Here is a 21,427-nt window from a genome sequence, read left to right as displayed (position 1 = left end):
GCCGGTGAGGCCCGGCAATAGCTTTTGGCGGTGGCTCTTTTGGTGTGGGAGCCATCCTGCGACGTTTGGTATTTCGGCGGCCGTCTGGGCAAAAAAATGATAATTGGCCGAGAACGGGAACGTTTGGATTTTTGGGAGGCTAGGCAGGCGCAGAGCCCCAGCGTTGGTGTGCCTGCGCGTGCGGTGCCAGAGGCCGGTGAGGCCCGGCAATAGCTTTTGGCGGTGGCTGTTTTGGTGTGGGAGCCATCCTGCGACGTTTGGTATTTCGGCGGCCGTCTGGGCAAAAAAATGATAATCGGCCGAGAACGGGAACGTTTGGATTTTTGGGAGGCTAGGCAGGCGCAGAGCCCCAGCGTTGGTGTGCCTGCGCGTGCGGTGCCGGAGGCCGGTGAGGCCCGGCAATAGCTTTTGGTGGTGGCTGTTTTGGTGTGGGAGCCATCCTGCGACGTTTGGTATTTCGGCGGCCGTCTGGGCAAAAAAAGGATAATCGGCCGAGAATGGGAACGTTTGGATTTTTGGGAGGCTAGGCAGGCGCAGAGCCCCAGCGTTGGTGTGCCTGCGCGTGCGGTGCCGGAGGCCGGTGAGGCCCGGCAATAGCTTTTGGCGGTGGCTGTTTTGGTGTGGGAGCCATCCTGCGACGTTTGGTATTTCGGCGGCCATCTGGGCAAAAAAATGATAATCGGCCGAGAAGGGGAACGTTGGGATTTTTGGGAGGCTAGGCAGGCGCAGAGCCCCAGCGTTGGTGTGCCTGCGCGTGCGGTGCCGGAGGCCGGTGAGGCCCGGCAATAGCTTTTGGCGGTGGCTCTTTTGGTGTGGGAGCCATCCTGCGACGTTTGGTATTTCGGCGGCCGTCTGGGCAAAAAAATGATAATCGGCCGAGAACGGGAACGTTGGGATTTTTGGGAGGCTAGGCAGGCGCAGAGCCCCAGCGTTGGTGTGCCTGCGCGTGCGGTGCCGGAGGCCGGTGAGGCCTGGCAATAGCTTTGGGCGGTGGCTCTTTTGGTGTGGGAGCCATCCTGCGACGTTTGGTATTTCGGCGGCCGTCTGGGCAAAAAAATGATAATCGGCCGAGAATGGGAACGTTTGGATTTTTGGGAGGCTAGGCAGGCGCAGAGCCCCAGCGTTGGTGTGCCTGCGCGTGCGGTGCCGGAGGCCGGTGAGGCCTGGCAATAGCTTTGGGCGGTGGCTCTTTTGGTGTGGGAGCCATCCTGCGACGTTTGGTATTTCGGCGGCCGTCTGGGCAAAAAAATGATAATCGGCCGAGAACGGGAACGTTGGGATTTTTGGGAGGCTAGGCAGGCGCAGAGCCCCAGCGTTGGTGTGCCTGCGCGTGCGGTGCCGGAGGCCGGTGAGGCCCGGCAATAGCTTTTGGCGGTGGCTGTTTTGGTGTGGAAGCCATCCTGCGACGTTTGGTATTTCGGCGGCCGTCTGGGCAAAAAAATGATACTCAGCCGAGAACGGGAACGTTTGGATTTTTGGGAGGCTAGGCAGGCGCAGAGCCCCAGCGTTGGTGTGCCTGCGCGTGTGGTGCCGGAGGCCGGTGAGGCCCGGCAATAGCTTTTGGCGGTGGCTCGTTTGGTGTGGGAGCCATCCTGCGACGTTTGGTATTTCGGCGGCCGTCTGGGCAAAAAAATGATAATCGGCCGAGAACGGGAACGTTGGGATTTTTGGGAGGCTAGGCAGGCGCAGAGCCCCAGCGTTGGTGTGCCTGCGCGTGCGGTGCCGGCAGCCGGTGAGGCCCGGCAATAGCTTTTGGCGGTGGCTCTTTTGGTGTGGGAGCCATCCTGCGACGTTTGGTATTTCGGCGGCCGTCTGGGCAAAAAAATGATAATCGGCCGAGAACGGGAACGTTGGGATTTTTGGGAGGCTAGGCAGGCGCAGAGCCCCAGCGTTGGTGTGCCTGCGCGTGCGGTGCCGGAGGCCGGTGAGGCCCGGCAATAGCTTTTGGCGGTGGCTCTTTTGGTGTGGGAGCCATCCTGCGACGTTTGGTATTTCGGCGGCCGCCTGGGCAAAAAAATGATAATCGGCCGAGAACGGGAACGTTGGGAGTTTTGGGAGGCTAGGCAGGCGCAGAGCCCCAGCGTTGGTGTGCCTGCGCATGCGGTGCCGGAGGCCGGTGAGGCCCGGCAATAGCTTTTGGCGGTGGCTCTTTTGTTGTGGGAGCCATCCTGCGACGTTTGGTATTTCGGCGTCCGTCTGGGCAAAAAAAGGATAATCGGCCGAGAATGGGAACGTTGGGATTTTTGGGAGGCTAGGCAGGCGCAGAGCCCCAGCGTTGGTGTGCCTGCGCGTGCGGTGCCGGAGGCCGGTGAGGCCCGGCAATAGCTTTTGGCGGTGGCTCTTTTGGTGTGGGAGCCATCCTGCGACGTTTGGTATTTCGGCGGCCGTCTGGGCAAAAAAATGATAATCGGCCGAGAACGGGAACGTTTGGATTTTGGGAGGCTAGGCAGGCGCAGAGCCCCAGCTTTGGTGTGCCTGCGCGTGCGGTGCCGGAGGCCGGTGAGGCCCGGCAATAGCTTTGGGCGGTGGCTCTTTTGGTGTGGGAGCCATCCTGCGACGTTTGGTATTTCGGCGGCCGTCTGGGCAAAAAAATAATAATCGGCTGAGAATGGGAACGTTGGGATTTTTGGGAGGGTAGGCAGGCGCAGAGCCCCAGCGTTGGTGTGCCTGCGCGTGCGGTGCCGGAGGCCGGTGAGGCCCGGCAATAGCTTTTGGCAGTGGCTGTTTTGGTGTGGGAGTCATCCTGCGACGTTTGTTATTTCGGCGGCCGTCTGGGCAAAAAAATGATAATCGGCCGAGAACGGGAACGTTTGGATTTTTGGGAGGCTAGGCAGGCGCAGAGCCCCAGCGTTGGTGTGCCTGCGCGTGCGGTGCCGGAGGCCGGTGAGGCCCGGCAATAGCTTTTGGCGGTGGCTCTTTTGGTGTGGGAGCCATCCTGCGACGTTTGGTATTTCGGCGTCCGTCTGGGCAAAAAAATGATAATTGGCCGAGAACGGGAACGTTTGGATTTTTGGGAGGCTAGGCAGGCGCAGAGCCCCAGCATTGGTGTGCCTGCGCGTGCGGTGCCGGAGGCCGGTGAGGCCCGGCAATAGCTTTTGGCGGTGGCTCTTTTGGTGTGGGAGCCATCCTGCGACGTTTGGTATTTCGGCGGCCGTCTGGGCAAAAAAATGATAATCGGCCGAGAAGGGGAACGTTGGGATTTTTGGGAGGCTAGGCAGGCGCAGAGCCCCAGCGTTGGTGTGCCTGCGCGTGCGGTGCCGGAGGCCGGTGAGGCCCGGCAATAGCTTTTGGCGGTGGCTCTTTTGGTGTGGGAGCCATCCTGCGACGTTTGGTATTTCGGCGGCCGTCTGGGCAAAAAAATGATACTCAGCCGAGAATGGGAACGTTTGGATTTTTGGGAGGCTAGGCAGGCGCAGAGCCCCAGCGTTGGTGTGCCTGCGCGTGTGGTGCCGGAGGCCGGTGAGGCCCGGCAATAGCTTTTGGCGGTGGCTGTTTTGGTGTGGGAGCCATCCTGCGACGTTTGGTGCTTCGGCGACCGTCTGGGCAAAAAAATGATAATCGGCCGAGAACGGGAACGTTTGGATTTTTGGGAGGCTAGGCAGGCGCAGAGCCCCAGCGTTGGTGTGCCTGCGCGTGCGGTGCCGGAGGCCGGTGAGGCCCGGCAATAGCTTTTGGCGGTGGCTCTTTTGGTGTGGGAGCCATCCTGCGACGTTTGGTATTTCGGCGGCCGTCTGGGCAAAAAAATGATAATCGGCCGAGAACGGGAACGTTGGGATTTTTGGGAGGCTAGGCAGGCGCAGAGCCCCAGCGTTGGTGTGCCTGCGCGTGCGGTGCCGGAGGCCGGTGAGGCCCGGCAATAGCTTTTGGCGGTGGCTGTTTTGGTGTGGGAGCCATCCTGCGACGTTTGGTATTTCGGCGGCCGTCTGGGCAAAAAAATGATAATCGGCCGAGAACGGGAACGTTCGGATTTTTGGGAGGCTAGGCAGGCGCAGAGCCCCAGCATTGGTGTGCCTGCGCGTGCGGTGCCGGAGGCCGGTGAGGCCCGGCAATAGCTTTTGGCGGTGGCTCTTTTGGTGTGGGAGCCATCCTGCGACGTTTGGTATTTTGGCGGCCGTCTGGGCAAAAAAATGATAATCGGCCGAGAACGGGAACGTTGGGAGTTTTGGGAGGCTAGGCAGGCGCAGAGCCCCAGCGTTGGTGTGCCTGCGCGTGCGGTGCCGGAGGCCGGTGAGGCCCGGCAATAGCTTTTGGCGGTGGCTGTATTGGTGTGGGAGCCATCCTGCGACGTTTGGTATTTCGGCGGCCGTCTGGGCAAAAAAATGATAATCGGCCGAGAATGGGAACGTTTGGATTTTTGGGAGGCTAGGCAGGCGCAGAGCCCCAGCGTTGGTGTGCCTGCGCGCGCGGTGCCGGAGGCCGGTGAGGCCCGGCAATAGCTTTTGGCGGTGGCTCTTTTGTTGTGGGAGCCATCCTGCGACGTTTGGTATTTCGGCGGCCGTCTGGGCAAAAAAATGATAATCGGCCGAGAACGGGAACGTTGGGATTTTTGGGAGGCTAGGCAGGCGCAGAGCCCCAGCGTTGGTGTGCCTGTGTGTGCGGTGCTGGAGGCCGGTGAGGCCCGGCAATAGCTTTTGGCGGTGGCTGTTTTGGTGTGGGAGCCATCCTGCGACGTTTGGTATTTTGGCGGCCGTCTGGGCAAAAAAATGATAATCGGCCGAGAACGGGAACGTTTGGATTTTTGGGAGGCTAGGCAGGCGCAGAGCCCCAGCGTTGGTGTGCCTGCGCGTGCGGTGCCGGAGGCCGGTGAGGCCCGGCAATAGCTTTTGGCGGTGGCTCTTTTGGTGTGGGAGCCATCCTGCGACGTTTGGTATTTCGGCGGCCGTCTGGGCAAAAAAATGATAATCGGCCGAGAACGGGAACGTTTGGATTTTGGGAGGCTAGGCAGGCGCAGAGCCCCAGCGTTGGTGTGCCTGCGCGTGCGGTGCCGGAGGCCGGTGAGGCCCGGCAATAGCTTTTGGCGGTGGCTGTTTTGGTGTGGGAGCCATCCTGCGACGTTTGGTATTTCGGCGGCCGTCTGGGCAAAAAAATAATAATCGGCCGAGAATGGGAACGTTGGGATTTTTGGGAGGGTAGGCAGGCGCAGAGCCCCAGCGTTGGTGTGCCTGCGCGTGCGGTGCCGGAGGCCGGTGAGGCCCGGCAATAGCTTTTGGCGGTGGCTCTTTTGGTGTGGGAGCCATCCTGCGACGTTTGGTATTTCGGCGGCCGTCTGGGCAAAAAAATGATAATCGGCCGAGAACGGGAACGTTGGGATTTTTGGGAGGCTAGGCAGGCGCAGAGCCCCAGCGTTGGTGTGCCTGCGCGTGCGGTGCCGGAGGCCGGTGAGGCCTGGCAATAGCTTTGGGCGGTGGCTCTTTTGGTGTGGGAGCCATCCTGCGACGTTTGGTATTTTGGCGGCCGTCTGGGCAAAAAAAGGATAATCGGCCGAGAATGGGAACGTTTGGATTTTTGGGAGGCTAGGCAGGCGCAGAGCCCCAGCGTTGGTGTGCCTGCGCGTGCGGTGCCGGAGGCCGGTGAGGCCCGGCAATAGCTTTTGGCGGTGGCTGTTTTGGTGTGGGAGCCATCCTGCGACGTTTGGTATTTCGGCGGCCGTCTGGGCAAAAAAATGATAATCGGCCGAGAACGGGAACGTTGGGATTTTTGGGAGGCTAGGCAGGCGCAGAGCCCCAGCGTTGGTGTGCCTGCGCGTGCGGTGCCGGAGGCCGGTGAGGCCCGGCAATAGCTTTTGGCGGTGGCTGTTTTGGTGTGGAAGCCATCCTGCGACGTTTGGTATTTTGGCGGCCGTCTGGGCAAAAAAATGATACTCAGCCGAGAACGGGAACGTTTGGATTTTTGGGAGGCTAGGCAGGCGCAGAGCCCCAGCGTTGATGTGCCTGCGCGTGTGGTGCCGGAGGCCGGTGAGGCCCGGCAATAGCTTTTGGTGGTGGCTCTTTTGGTGTGGGAGCCATCCTGCGACGTTTGGTATTTCGGCGGCCGTCTGGGCAAAAAAATGATAATCGGCCGAGAACGGGAACGTTGGGATTTTTGGGAGGCTAGGCAGGCGCAGAGCCCCAGCGTTGGTGTGCCTGCGCGTGCGGTGCCGGAGGCCGGTGAGGCCCAGCAATAGCTTTTGGTGGTGGCTGTTTTGGTGTGGGAGCCATCCTGCGACGTTTGGTATTTCGGCGGCCGTCTGGGCAAAAAAATGATAATCGGCCGAGAACGGGAACGTTGGGATTTTTGGGAGGCTAGGCAGGCGCAGAGCCCCAGCGTTGGTGTGCCTGCGCGTGCGGTGCCGGAGGCCGGTGAGGCCCGGCAATAGCTTTGGGCGGTGGCTCTTTTGGTGTGGGAGCCATCCTGCGACGTTTGGTATTTCGGCGGCCGTCTGGGCAAAAAAAGGATAATCGGCCGAGAATGGGAACGTTTGGATTTTTGGGAGGCTAGGCAGGCGCAGAGCCCCAGCGTTGGTGTGCCTGCGCGTGCGGTGCCGGAGGCCGGTGAGGCCCGGCAATAGCTTTTGGCAGTGGCTGTATTGGTGTGGGAGCCATCCTGCGACGTTTGGTATTTCGGCGGCCGTCTGGGCAAAAAAATGATAATCGGCCGAGAACGGGAACGTTGGGATTTTTGGGAGGCTAGGCAGGCGCAGAGCCCCAGCGTTGGTGTGCCTGCGCGTGCGGTGCCGGAGGCCGGTGAGGCCCGGCAATAGCTTTTGGCGGTGGCTGTTTTGGTGTGGGAGCCATCCTGCGACGTTTGGTATTTCGGCGGCCGTCTGGGCAAAAAAATGATACTCAGCCGAGAACGGGAACGTTTGGATTTTTGGGAGGCTAGGCAGGCGCAGAGCCCCAGCGTTGGTGTGCCTGCGCGTGCGGTGCCGGAGGCCGGTGAGGCCCGGCAATAGCTTTTGGCGGTGGCTCTTTTGGTGTGGGAGCCATCCTGCGACGTTTGGTATTTCGGCGGCCGTCTGGGCAAAAAAATGATAATCGGCCGAGAACGGGAACGTTGGGATTTTTGGGAGGCTAGGCAGGCGCAGAGCCCCAGCGTTGGTGTGCCTGCGCGTGCGGTGCCAGAGGCCGGTGAGGCCCGGCAATAGCTTTTGGCGGTGGCTCTTTTGGTGTGGGAGCCATCCTGCGACGTTTGGTATTTCGGCGGCCGTCTGGGCAAAAAAATGATAATCGGCCGAGAACGGGAACGTTGGGAGTTTTGGGAGGCTAGGCAGGCGCAGAGCCCCAGCGTTGGTGTGCCTGCGCGTGCGGTGCCGGAGGCCGGTGAGGCCCGGCAATAGCTTTTGGCGGTGGCTGTTTTGGTGTGGGAGCCATCCTGCGACGTTTGGTATTTTGGCGGCCGTCTGGGCAAAAAAATGATAATCGGCCGAGAACGGGAACGTTGGGAGTTTTGGGAGGCTAGGCAGGCGCAGAGACCCAGCGTTGGTGTGCCTGCGCGTGCGGTGCCGGAGGCCGGTGAGGCCCAGCAATAGCTTTTGGCGGTGGCTCTTTTGGTGTGGGAGCCATCCTGCGACGTTTGGTATTTCGGCGGCCGTCTGGGCAAAAAAATGATAATCGGCCGAGAATGGGAACGTTTGGATTTTTGGGAGGCTAGGCAGGCGCAGAGCCCCAGCGTTGGTGTGCCTGCGCGTGCGGTGCCGGAGGCCGGTGAGGCCCGGCAATAGCTTTTGGCGGTGGCTCTTTTGGTGTGGGAGCCATCCTGCGACGTTTGGTATTTCGGCGGCCGTCTGGGCAAAAAAATGATAATCGGCCGAGAACGGGAACGTTGGGATTTTTGGGAGGCTAGGCAGGCGCAGAGCCCCAGCGTTGGTGTGCCTGCGCGTGCGGTGCCGGAGGCCGGTGAGGCCCGGCAATAGCTTTGGGCGGTGGCTCTTTTGGTGTGGGAGCCATCCTGCGACGTTTGGTATTTCGGCGGCCGTCTGGGCAAAAAAATGATAATCGGCCGAGAATGGGAACGTTTGGATTTTTGGGAGGCTAGGCAGGCGCAGAGCCCCAGCGTTGGTGTGCCTGCGCGTGCGGTGCCGGAGGCCGGTGAGGCCCAGCAATAGCTTTTGGCGGTGGCTGTTTTGGTGTGGGAGCCATCCTGCGACGTTTGGTATTTCGGCGGCCGTCTGGGCAAAAAAATGATAATCGGCCGAGAATGGGAACGTTGGGATTTTTGGGAGGCTAGGCAGGCGCAGAGCCCCAGCGTTGGTGTGCCTGCGCGTGCGGTGCCGGAGGCCGGTGAGGCCCGGCAATAGCTTTTGGCGGTGGCTCTTTTGGTGTGGGAGCCATCCTGCGACGTTTGGTATTTCGGCGGCCGTCTGGGCAAAAAAATGATAATCGGCCGAGAACGGGAACGTTGGGATTTTTGGGAGGCTAGGCAGGCGCAGAGCCCCAGCGTTGGTGTGCCTGCGCGTGCGGTGCCGGAGGCCGGTGAGGCCCGGCAATAGCTTTTGGCGGTGGCTCTTTTGGTGTGGGAGCCATCCTGCGACGTTTGGTACTTCGGCGGCCGTCTGGGCAAAAAAATGATAATCGGCCGAGAACGGGAACGTTTGGATTTTTGGGAGGCTAGGCAGGCGCAGAGCCCCAGCGTTGGTGTGCCTGCGCGTGCGGTGCCGGAGGCCGGTGAGGCCCGGCAATAGCTTTTGGCGGTGGCTCTTTTGGTGTGGGAGCCATCCTGCGACGTTTGGTATTTCGGCGGCCGTCTGGGCAAAAAAATGATAATCGGCCGAGAACGGGAACGTTGGGATTTTTGGGAGGCTAGGCAGGCGCAGAGCCCCAGCTTTGGTGTGCCTGCGCGTGCGGTGCCGGAGGCCGGTGAGGCCCGGCAATAGCTTTTGGCGGTGGCTGTTTTGGTGTGGGAGCCATCCTGCGACGTTTGGTATTTCGGCGGCCGTCTGGGCAAAAAAATGATAATCGGCCGAGAACGGGAACGTTGGGATTTTTGGGAGGCTAGGCAGGCGCAGAGCCCCAGCATTGGTGTGCCTGCGCGTGCGGTGCCGGCGGCCGGTGAGGCCCGGCAATAGCTTTTGGCGGTGGCTCTTTTGGTGTGGGAGCCATCCTGCGACGTTTGGTATTTTGGCGGCCGTCTGGGCAAAAAAATGATAATCGGCCGAGAACGGGAACGTTGGGAGTTTTGGGAGGCTAGGCAGGCGCAGAGCCCCAGCGTTGGTGTGCCTGCGCGTGCGGTGCCGGAGGCCGGTGAGGCCCGGCAATAGCTTTTGGCGGTGGCTGTATTGGTGTGGGAGCCATCCTGCGACGTTTGGTATTTCGGCGGCCGTCTGGGCAAAAAAATGATAATCGGCCGAGAATGGGAACGTTTGGATTTTTGGGAGGCTAGGCAGGCGCAGAGCCCCAGCGTTGGTGTGCCTGCGCGCGCGGTGCCGGAGGCCGGTGAGGCCCGGCAATAGCTTTTGGCGGTGGCTCTTTTGGTGTGGGAGCCATCCTGCGACGTTTGGTATTTCGGCGGCCGTCTGGGCAAAAAAATGATAATCGGCCGAGAACGGGAACGTTTGGATTTTTGGGAGGCTAGGCAGGCGCAGAGCCCCAGCGTTGGTGTGCCTGTGTGTGAGGTGCTGGAGGCCGGTGAGGCCCGGCAATAGCTTTTGGCGGTGGCTCTTTTGGTGTGGGAGCCATCCTGCGACGTTTGGTATTTCGGCGGCCGTCTGGGCAAAAAAATGATAATCGGCCGAGAACGGGAACGTTTGGATTTTTGGGAGGCTAGGCAGGCGCAGAGCCCCAGCGTTGGTGTGCCTGCGCGTGCGGTGCCGGAGGCCGGTGAGGCCCGGCAATAGCTTTTGGCGGTGGCTCTTTTGGTGTGGGAGCCATCCTGCGACGTTTGGTATTTCGGCGGCCGTCTGGGCAAAAAAATAATAATCGGCCGAGAATGGGAACGTTGGGATTTTTGGGAGGGTAGGCAGGCGCAGAGCCCCAGCGTTGGTGTGCCTGCGCGTGCGGTGCCGGAGGCCGGTGAGGCCCGGCAATAGCTTTTGGCGGTGGCTGTTTTGGTGTGGGAGCCATCCTGCGACGTTTGGTATTTTGGCGGCCGTCTGGGCAAAAAAATGATAATCGGCCGAGAACGGGAACGTTGGGAGTTTTGGGAGGCTAGGCAGGCGCAGAGCCCCAGCGTTGGTGTGCCTGCGCGTGCGGTGCTGGAGGCCGGTGAGGCCCGGCAATAGCTTTTGGCGGTGGCTCTTTTGGTGTGGGAGCCATCCTGCGACGTTTGGTATTTCGGCGTCCGTCTGGGCAAAAAAAGGGTAATCGGCCGAGAATGGGAACGTTTGGATTTTTGGGAGGCTAGGCAGGCGCAGAGCCCCAGCGTTGGTGTGCCTGCGCGTGCGGTGCCGGAGGCCGGTGAGGCCCGGCAATAGCTTTTGGCGGTGGCTCTTTTGGTGTGGGAGCCATCCTGCGACGTTTGGTATTTCGGCGGCCGTCTGGGCAAAAAAATGATAATCGGCCGAGAACGGGAACGTTTGGATTTTGGGAGGCTAGGCAGGCGCAGAGCCCCAGCTTTGGTGTGCCTGCGCGTGCGGTGCCGGAGGCCGGTGAGGCCCGGCAATAGCTTTTGGCGGTGGCTGTTTTGGTGTGGGAGCCATCCTGCGACGTTTGGTATTTCGGCGGCCGTCTGGGCAAAAAAATAATAATCGGCTGAGAATGGGAACGTTGGGATTTTTGGGAGGGTAGGCAGGCGCAGAGCCCCAGCGTTGGTGTGCCTGCGCGTGCGGTGCCGGAGGCCGGTGAGGCCCGGCAATAGCTTTTGGCAGTGGCTGTTTTGGTGTGGGAGTCATCCTGCGACGTTTGGTATTTCGGCGGCCGTCTGGGCAAAAAAATGATAATCGGCCGAGAACGGGAACGTTTGGATTTTTGGGAGGCTAGGCAGGCGCAGAGCCCCAGCGTTGGTGTGCCTGCGCGTGCGGTGCCGGAGGCCGGTGAGGCCCGGCAATAGCTTTTGGCGGTGGCTCTTTTGGTGTGGGAGCCATCCTGCGACGTTTGGTATTTCGGCGGCCGTCTGGGCAAAAAAATGATAATTCGCCGAGAACGGGAACGTTTGGATTTTTGGGAGGCTAGGCAGGCGCAGAGCCCCAGCGTTGGTGTGCCTGCGCGTGCGGTGCCAGAGGCCGGTGAGGCCCGGCAATAGCTTTTGGCGGTGGCTGTTTTGGTGTGGGAGCCATCCTGCGACGTTTGGTATTTCGGCGGCCGTCTGGGCAAAAAAATGATAATCGGCCGAGAACGGGAACGTTTGGATTTTTGGGAGGCTAGGCAGGCGCAGAGCCCCAGCGTTGGTGTGCCTGCGCGTGCGGTGCCGGAGGCCGGTGAGGCCCGGCAATAGCTTTTGGTGGTGGCTGTTTTGGTGTGGGAGCCATCCTGCGACGTTTGGTATTTCGGCGGCCGTCTGGGCAAAAAAAGGATAATCGGCCGAGAATGGGAACGTTTGGATTTTTGGGAGGCTAGGCAGGCGCAGAGCCCCAGCGTTGGTGTGCCTGCGCGTGCGGTGCCGGAGGCCGGTGAGGCCCGGCAATAGCTTTTGGCGGTGGCTGTTTTGGTGTGGGAGCCATCCTGCGACGTTTGGTATTTCGGCGGCCGTCTGGGCAAAAAAATGATAATCGGCCGAGAAGGGGAACGTTGGGATTTTTGGGAGGCTAGGCAGGCGCAGAGCCCCAGCGTTGGTGTGCCTGCGCGTGCGGTGCCGGAGGCCGGTGAGGCCCGGCAATAGCTTTTGGCGGTGGCTCTTTTGGTGTGGGAGCCATCCTGCGACGTTTGGTATTTCGGCGGCCGTCTGGGCAAAAAAATGATAATCGGCCGAGAACGGGAACGTTGGGATTTTTGGGAGGCTAGGCAGGCGCAGAGCCCCAGCGTTGGTGTGCCTGCGCGTGCGGTGCCGGAGGCCGGTGAGGCCTGGCAATAGCTTTGGGCGGTGGCTCTTTTGGTGTGGGAGCCATCCTGCGACGTTTGGTATTTCGGCGGCCGTCTGGGCAAAAAAAGGATAATCGGCCGAGAATGGGAACGTTTGGATTTTTGGGAGGCTAGGCAGGCGCAGAGCCCCAGCGTTGGTGTGCCTGCGCGTGCGGTGCCGGAGGCCGGTGAGGCCCGGCAATAGCTTTTGGCGGTGGCTGTTTTGGTGTGGGAGCCATCCTGCGACGTTTGGTATTTCGGCGGCCGTCTGGGCAAAAAAATGATAATCGGCCGAGAACGGGAACGTTGGGATTTTTGGGAGGCTAGGCAGGCGCAGAGCCCCAGCGTTGGTGTGCCTGCGCGTGCGGTGCCGGAGGCCGGTGAGGCCCGGCAATAGCTTTTGGCGGTGGCTGTTTTGGTGTGGAAGCCATCCTGCGACGTTTGGTATTTCGGCGGCCGTCTGGGCAAAAAAATGATACTCAGCCGAGAACGGGAACGTTTGGATTTTTGGGAGGCTAGGCAGGCGCAGAGCCCCAGCGTTGGTGTGCCTGCGCGTGTGGTGCCGGAGGCCGGTGAGGCCCGGCAATAGCTTTTGGCGGTGGCTCTTTTGGTGTGGGAGCCATCCTGCGACGTTTGGTATTTCGGCGGCCGTCTGGGCAAAAAAATGATAATCGGCCGAGAACGGGAACGTTGGGATTTTTGGGAGGCTAGGCAGGCACAGAGCCCCAGCGTTGGTGTGCCTGCGTGTGCGGTGCCGGCAGCCGGTGAGGCCCGGCAATAGCTTTTGGCGGTGGCTGTTTTGGTGTGGGAGCCATCCTGCGACGTTTGGTATTTCGGCGGCCGTCTGGGCAAAAAAAGGATAATCGGCCGAGAACGGGAACGTTGGGAGTTTTGGGAGGCTAGGCAGGCGCAGAGCCCCAGCGTTGGTGTGCCTGCGCGTGCGGTGCCGGAGGCCGGTGAGGCCCGGCAATAGCTTTTGGCGGTGGCTGTTTTGGTGTGGGAGCCATCCTGCGACGTTTGGTATTTTGGCGGCCGTCTGGGCAAAAAAATAATAATCGGCTGAGAATGGGAACGTTGGGATTTTTGGGAGGGTAGGCAGGCGCAGAGCCCCAGCGTTGGTGTGCCTGCGCGTGCGGTGCCGGAGGCCGGTGAGGCCCGGCAATAGCTTTTGGCAGTGGCTGTTTTGGTGTGGGAGTCATCCTGCGACGTTTGTTATTTCGGCGGCCGTCTGGGCAAAAAAATGATAATCGGCCGAGAACGGGAACGTTTGGATTTTTGGGAGGCTAGGCAGGCGCAGAGCCCCAGCGTTGGTGTGCCTGCGCGTGCGGTGCCGGAGGCCGGTGAGGCCCGGCAATAGCTTTTGGCGGTGGCTCTTTTGGTGTGGGAGCCATCCTGCGACGTTTGGTATTTCGGCGGCCGTCTGGGCAAAAAAATGATAATTGGCCGAGAACGGGAACGTTTGGATTTTTGGGAGGCTAGGCAGGCGCAGAGCCCCAGCGTTGGTGTGCCTGCGCGTGCGGTGCCGGAGGCCGGTGAGGCCCGGCAATAGCTTTTGGCGGTGGCTCTTTTGGTGTGGGAGCCATCCTGCGACGTTTGGTATTTCGGCGGCCGTCTGGGCAAAAAAATGATAATCGGCCGAGAAGGGGAACGTTGGGATTTTTGGGAGGCTAGGCAGGCGCAGAGCCCCAGCGTTGGTGTGCCTGCGCGTGCGGTGCCGGAGGCCGGTGAGGCCCGGCAATAGCTTTTGGCGGTGGCTGTTTTGGTGTGGGAGCCATCCTGCGACGTTTGGTATTTCGGCGGCCGTCTGGGCAAAAAAATGATACTCAGCCGAGAATGGGAACGTTTGGATTTTTGGGAGGCTAGGCAGGCGCAGAGCCCCAGCGTTGGTGTGCCTGCGCGTGTGGTGCCGGAGGCCGGTGAGGCCCGGCAATAGCTTTTGGCGGTGGCTGTTTTGGTGTGGGAGCCATCCTGCGACGTTTGGTGCTTCGGCGACCGTCTGGGCAAAAAAATGATAATCGGCCGAGAACGGGAACGTTTGGATTTTTGGGAGGCTAGGCAGGCGCAGAGCCCCAGCGTTGGTGTGCCTGCGCGTGCGGTGCCGGAGGCCGGTGAGGCCCGGCAATAGCTTTTGGCGGTGGCTCTTTTGGTGTGGGAGCCATCCTGCGACGTTTGGTATTTCGGCGGCCGTCTGGGCAAAAAAATGATAATCGGCCGAGAACGGGAACGTTGGGATTTTTGGGAGGCTAGGCAGGCGCAGAGCCCCAGCGTTGGTGTGCCTGCGCGTGCGGTGCCGGAGGCCGGTGAGGCCCGGCAATAGCTTTTGGCGGTGGCTGTTTTGGTGTGGGAGCCATCCTGCGACGTTTGGTATTTCGGCGGCCGTCTGGGCAAAAAAATGATAATCGGCCGAGAACGGGAACGTTGGGATTTTTGGGAGGCTAGGCAGGCGCAGAGCCCCAGCATTGGTGTGCCTGCGCGTGCGGTGCCGGCGGCCGGTGAGGCCCGGCAATAGCTTTTGGCGGTGGCTCTTTTGGTGTGGGAGCCATCCTGCGACGTTTGGTATTTTGGCGGCCGTCTGGGCAAAAAAATGATAATCGGCCGAGAACGGGAACGTTGGGAGTTTTGGGAGGCTAGGCAGGCGCAGAGCCCCAGCGTTGGTGTGCCTGCGCGCGCGGTGCCGGAGGCCGGTGAGGCCCGGCAATAGCTTTTGGCGGTGGCTCTTTTGTTGTGGGAGCCATCCTGCGACGTTTGGTATTTTGGCGGCCGTCTGGGCAAAAAAATGATAATCGGCCGAGAACGGGAACGTTTGGATTTTTGGGAGGCTAGGCAGGCGCAGAGCCCCAGCGTTGGTGTGCCTGCGCGTGCGGTGCCGGAGGCCGGTGAGGCCCGGCAATAGCTTTTGGCGGTGGCTGTTTTGGTGTGGGAGCCATCCTGCGACGTTTGGTATTTCGGCGGCCGTCTGGGCAAAAAAATGATAATCGGCCGAGAACGGGAACGTTTGGATTTTGGGAGGCTAGGCAGGCGCAGAGCCCCAGCTTTGGTGTGCCTGCGCGTGTGGTGCCGGAGGCCGGTGAGGCCCGGCAATAGCTTTTGGCGGTGGCTGTTTTGGTGTGGGAGCCATCCTGCGACGTTTGGTATTTCGGCGGCCGTCTGGGCAAAAAAATAATAATCGGCCGAGAATGGGAACGTTGGGATTTTTGGGAGGGTAGGCAGGCGCAGAGCCCCAGCGTTGGTGTGCCTGCGCGTGCGGTGCCGGAGGCCGGTGAGGCCCGGCAATAGCTTTTGGCGGTGGCTCTTTTGGTGTGGGAGCCATCCTGCGACGTTTGGTATTTCGGCGGCCGTCTGGGCAAAAAAATGATAATCGGCCGAGAACGGGAACGTTGGGATTTTTGGGAGGCTAGGCAGGCGCAGAGCCCCAGCGTTGGTGTGCCTGCGCGTGCGGTGCCGGAGGCCGGTGAGGCCCGGCAATAGCTTTGGGCGGTGGCTCTTTTGGTGTGGGAGCCATCCTGCGACGTTTGGTATTTCGGCGGCCGTCTGGGCAAAAAAAGGATAATCGGCCGAGAATGGGAACGTTTGGATTTTTGGGAGGCTAGGCAGGCGCAGAGCCCCAGCGTTGGTGTGCCTGCGCGTGCGGTGCCGGAGGCCGGTGAGGCCCGGCAATAGCTTTTGGCGGTGGCTCTTTTGGTGTGGGAGCCATCCTGCGACGTTTGGTATTTCGGCGGCCGTCTGGGCAAAAAAATGATAATCGGCCGAGAACGGGAACGTTGGGATTTTTGGGAGGCTAGGCAGGCGCAGAGCCCCAGCGTTGGTGTGCCTGCGCGTGCGGTGCCGGAGGCCGGTGAGGCCCGGCAATAGCTTTTGGCGGTGGCTGTTTTGGTGTGGAAGCCATCCTGCGACGTTTGGTATTTCGGCGGCCGTCTGGGCAAAAAAATGATACTCAGCCGAGAACGGGAACGTTTGGATTTTTGGGAGGCTAGGCAGGCGCAGAGCCCCAGCGTTGATGTGCCTGCGCGTGTGGTGCCGGAGGCCGGTGAGGCCCGGCAATAGCTTTTGGCGGTGGCTCTTTTGGTGTGGGAGCCATCCTGCGACGTTTGGTATTTCGGCGGCCGTCTGGGCAAAAAAATGATAATCGGCCGAGAACGGGAACGTTGGGATTTTTGGGAGGCTAGGCAGGCGCAGAGCCCCAGCGTTGGTGTGCCTGCGCGTGCGGTGCCGGCAGCCGGTGAGGCCCGGCAATAGCTTTGGGCGGTGGCTCTTTTGGTGTGGGAGCCATCCTGCGACGTTTGGTATTTCGGCGGCCGTCTGGGCAAAAAAATGATAATCGGCCGAGAACGGGAACGTTGGGATTTTTGGGAGGCTAGGCAGGCGCAGAGCCCCAGCATTGGTGTGCCTGCGCGTGCGGTGCCGGAGGCCGGTGAGGCCCGGCAATAGCTTTTGGCGGTGGCTCTTTTGGTGTGGGAGCCATCCTGCGACGTTTGGTATTTCGGCGGCCGTCTGGGCAAAAAAATGATAATCGGCCGAGAACGGGAACGTTGGGAGTTTTGGGAGGCTAGGCAGGCGCAGAGCCCCAGCGTTGGTGTGCCTGCGCGTGCGGTGCCGGAGGCCGGTGAGGCCCGGCAATAGCTTTTGGCGGTGGCTCTTTTGTTGTGGGAGCCATCCTGCGACGTTTGGTATTTCGGCGGCCGTCTGGGCAAAAAAAGGATAATCGGCCGAGAATGGGAACGTTTGGATTTTTGGGAGGCTAGGCAGGCGCAGAGCCCCAGCGTTGGTGTGCCTGCGCGTGCGGTGCCGGAGGCCGGTGAGGCCCGGCAATAGCTTTTGGCGGTGGCTCTTTTGGTGTGGGAGCCATCCTGCGACGTTTGGTATTTCGGCGGCCGTCTGGGCAAAAAAATAATAATCGGCTGAGAATGGGAACGTTGGGATTTTTGGGAGGGTAGGCAGGCGCAGAGCCCCAGCGTTGGTGTGCCTGCGCGTGCGGTGCCAGAGGCCGGTGAGGCCCGGCAATAGCTTTTGGCGGTGGCTCTTTTGGTGTGGGAGCCATCCTGCGACGTTTGGTATTTCGGCGGCCGTCTGGGCAAAAAAATGATAATCGGCCGAGAACGGGAACGTTTGGATTTTTGGGAGGCTAGGCAGGCGCAGAGCCCCAGCGTTGGTGTGCCTGCGCGTGCGGTGCCGGAGGCCGGTGAGGCCCGGCAATAGCTTTTGGTGGTGGCTGTTTTGGTGTGGGAGCCATCCTGCGACGTTTGGTATTTCGGCGGCCGTCTGGGCAAAAAAAGGATAATCGGCCGAGAATGGGAACGTTTGGATTTTTGGGAGGCTAGGCAGGCGCAGAGCCCCAGCGTTGGTGTGCCTGCGCGTGCGGTGCCGGAGGCCGGTGAGGCCCGGCAATAGCTTTTGGCGGTGGCTGTTTTGGTGTGGGAGCCATCCTGCGACGTTTGGTATTTCGGCGGCCGTCTGGGCAAAAAAATGATAATCGGCCGAGAAGGGGAACGTTGGGATTTTTGGGAGGCTAGGCAGGCGCAGAGCCCCAGCGTTGGTGTGCCTGCGCGTGCGGTGCCGGAGGCCGGTGAGGCCCGGCAATAGCTTTTGGCGGTGGCTCTTTTGTTGTGGGAGCCATCCTGCGACGTTTGGTATTTCGGCGGCCGTCTGGGCAAAAAAAGGATAATCGGCCGAGAATGGGAACGTTTGGATTTTTGGGAGGCTAGGCAGGCGCAGAGCCCCAGCGTTGGTGTGCCTGCGCGTGCGGTGCCGGAGGCCGGTGAGGCCCGGCAATAGCTTTTGGCAGTGGCTCTTTTGGTGTGGGAGCCATCCTGTGACGTTTGGTATTTCGGCGGCCGTCTGGGCAAAAAAATGATAATTGGCCAAGAACGGGGACGTTGGGATTTTTGGGAGGCTAGGCAGGCGCAGAGCCCCAGCTTTGGTGTGCCTGCGCGTGCGGTGCCGGAGGCCGGTGAGGCCCGGCAATAGCTTTTGGCGGTGGCTGTTTTGGTGTGGGAGCCATCCTGCGACGTTTGGTATTTCGGCGGCCGTCTGGGCAAAAAAATAATAATCGGCTGAGAATGGGAACGTTGGGATTTTTGGGAGGGTAGGCAGGCGCAGAGCCCCAGCGTTGGTGTGCCTGCGCGTGCGGTGCCGGAGGCCGGTGAGGCCCGGCAATAGCTTTTGGCAGTGGCTGTTTTGGTGTGGGAGTCATCCTGCGACGTTTGTTATTTCGGCGGCCGTCTGGGCAAAAAAATGATAATCGGCCGAGAACGGGAACGTTTGGATTTTTGGGAGGCTAGGCAGGCGCAGAGCCCCAGCGTTGGTGTGCCTGCGCGTGCGGTGCCGGAGGCCGGTGAGGCCCGGCAATAGCTTTTGGCGGTGGCTCTTTTGGTGTGGGAGCCATCCTGCGACGTTTGGTATTTCGGCGGCCGTCTGGGCAAAAAAATGATAATCGGCCGAGAATGGGAACGTTGGGATTTTTGGGAGGCTAGGCAGGCGCAGAGCCCCAGCGTTGGTGTGCCTGCGCGTGTGGTGCCGGAGGCCGGTGAGGCCCGGCAATAGCTTTTGGCGGTGGCTCTTTTGGTGTGGGAGCCATCCTGCGACGTTTGGTATTTCGGCGGCCGTCTGGGCAAAAAAATGATAATCGGCCGAGAACGGGAACGTTGGGAGTTTTGGGAGGCTAGGCAGGCGCAGAGCCCCAGCATTGGTGTGCCTGCGCGTGCGGTGCCGGAGGCCGGTGAGGCCCGGCAATAGCTTTTGGCGGTGGCTCTTTTGGTGTGGGAGCCATCCTGCGACGTTTGGTATTTCGGCGGCCGTCTGGGCAAAAAAATGATAATCGGCCGAGAACGGGAACGTTTGGATTTTTGGGAGGCTAGGCAGGCGCAGAGCCCCAGCTTTGGTGTGCCTGCGCGTGCGGTGCCGGAGGCCGGTGAGGCCCGGCAATAGCTTTTGGTGGTGGCTGTTTTGGTGTGGGAGCCATCCTGCGACGTTTGGTATTTCGGCGGCCGTCTGGGCAAAAAAATAATAATCGGCTGAGAATGGGAACGTTGGGATTTTTGGGAGGGTAGGCAGGCGCAGAGCCCCAGCGTTGGTGTGCCTGCGCGTGCGGTGCCGGAGGCCGGTGAGGCCCGGCAATAGCTTTTGGCAGTGGCTGTTTTGGTGTGGGAGTCATCCTGCGACGTTTGTTATTTCGGCGGCCGTCTGGGCAAAAAAATGATACTCAGCCGAGAACGGGAACGTTTGGATTTTTGGGAGGCTAGGCAGGCGCAGAGCCCCAGCGTTGGTGTGCCTGCGCGTGCGGTGCCGGAGGCCGGTGAGGCCCGGCAATAGCTTTTGGCGGTGGCTCTTTTGGTGTGGGAGCCATCCTGCGACGTTTGGTATTTCGGCGGCCGTCTGGGCAAAAAAATGATAATTGGCCGAGAACGGGAACGTTTGGATTTTTGGGAGGCTAGGCAGGCGCAGAGCCCCAGCGTTGGTGTGCCTGCGCGTGCGGTGCCGGAGGCCGGTGAGGCCCGGCAATAGCTTTTGGCGGTGGCTCTTTTGGTGTGGGAGCCATCCTGCGACGTTTGGTATTTCGGCGGCCGTCTGGGCAAAAAAATGATAATCGGCCGAGAACGGGAACGTTGGGATTTTTGGGAGGCTAGGCAGGCGCAGAGCCCCAGCGTTGGTGTGCCTGCGCGTGCGGTGCCGGAGGCCGGTGAGGCCCGGCAATAGCTTTTGGTGGTGGCTCTTTTGGTGTGGGAGCCATCCTGCGACGTTTGGTATTTCGGCGGCCGTCTGGGCAAAAAAATGATAATCAGCCGAGAACGGGAACGTTTGGATTTTTGGGAGGCTAGGCAGGCGCAGAGCCCCAGCGTTGGTGTGCCTGCGCGTGCGGTGCCGGAGGCCGGTGAGGCCCGGCAATAGCTTTTGGCGGTGGCTCTTTTGGTGTGGGAGCCATCCTGCGACGTTTGGTATTTCGGCGGCCGTCTGGGCAAAAAAATGATAATCGGCCGAGAATGGGAACGTTTGGATTTTTGGGAGGCTAGGCAGGCGCAGAGCCCCAGCGTTGGTGTGCCTGCGCGTGCGGTGCCGGAGGCCGGTGAGGCCCGGCAATAGCTTTTGGCGGTGGCTCTTTTGGTGTGGGAGCCATCCTGCGACGTTTGGTATTTCGGCGGCCGTCTGGGCAAAAAAATGATAATCGGCCGAGAACGGGAACGTTGGGATTTTTGGGAGGCTAGGCAGGCGCAGAGCCCCAGCGTTGGTGTGCCTGCGCGTGCGGTGCCGGAGGCCGGTGAGGCCCGGCAATAGCTTTTGGCGGTGGCTCTTTTGTTGTGGGAGCCATCCTGCGACGTTTGGTATTTCGGCGGCCGTCTGGGCAAAAAAATGATACTCAGCCGAGAACGGGAACGTTTGGATTTTTGGGAGGCTAGGCAGGCGCAGAGCCCCAGCGTTGGTGTGCCTGCGCGTGCGGTGCCGGAGGCCGGTGAGGCCCGGCAATAGCTTTTGGCGGTGGCTCTTTTGGTGTGGGAGCCATCCTGCGACGTTTGGTATTTCGGCGGCCGTCTGGGCAAAAAAATGATAATCGGCCGAGAACGGGAACGTTTGGATTTTTGGGAGGCTAGGCAGGCGCAGAGCCCCAGCGTTGGTGTGCCTGCGCGTGCGGTGCCGGCAGCCGGTGAGGCCCGGCAATAGCTTTTGGCGGTGGCTGTTTTGGTGTGGGAGCCATCCTGCGACGTTTGGTATTTCGGCGGCCGTCTGGGCAAAAAAACGATAATCGGCCGAGAACGGGAACGTTGGGAGTTTTGGGAGGCTAGGCAGGCGCAGAGCCCCAGCGTTGGTGTGCCTGCGCGTGCGGTGCCGGAGGCCGGTGAGGCCCGGCAATAGCTTTTGGCGGTGGCTGTTTTGGTGTGGGAGCCATCCTGCGACGTTTGGTATTTTGGCGGCCGTCTGGGCAAAAAAATGATAATCGGCCGAGAACGGGAACGTTGGGAGTTTTGGGAGGCTAGGCAGGCGCAGAGCCCCAGCGTTGGTGTGCCTGCGCGTGCGGTGCCGGAGGCCGGTGAGGCCCGGCAATAGCTTTTGGCGGTGGCTCTTTTGGTGTGGGAGCCATCCTGCGACGTTTGGTATTTCGGCGGCCGCCTGGGCAAAAAAATGATAATCGGCCGAGAATGGGAACGTTTGGATTTTTGGGAGGCTAGGCAGGCGCAGAGCCCCAGCGTTGGTGTGCCTGCGCGCGCGGTGCCGGAGGCCGGTGAGGCCCGGCAATAGCTTTTGGCGGTGGCTCTTTTGGTGTGGGAGCCATCCTGCGACGTTTGGTATTTCGGCGGCCGTCTGGGCAAAAAAATGATAATCGGCCGAGAACGGGAACGTTGGGAGTTTTGGGAGGCTAGGCAGGCGCAGAGCCCCAGCATTGGTGTGCCTGCGCGTGCGGTGCCGGAGGCCGGTGAGGCCCGGCAATAGCTTTTGGCGGTGGCTCTTTTGGTGTGGGAGCCATCCTGCGACGTTTGGTATTTCGGCGGCCGTCTGGGCAAAAAAATGATAATCGGCCGAGAATGGGA

The sequence above is a fragment of the Phalacrocorax carbo genome, chromosome 32 (assembly GCF_963921805.1).
Source record: "Phalacrocorax carbo chromosome 32, bPhaCar2.1, whole genome shotgun sequence".
Taxonomy (NCBI): domain Eukaryota; kingdom Metazoa; phylum Chordata; class Aves; order Suliformes; family Phalacrocoracidae; genus Phalacrocorax; species Phalacrocorax carbo.
The sequence above is the reverse complement of the archived record's forward strand: the minus strand, read 5'-3'. Positions refer to the sequence as shown.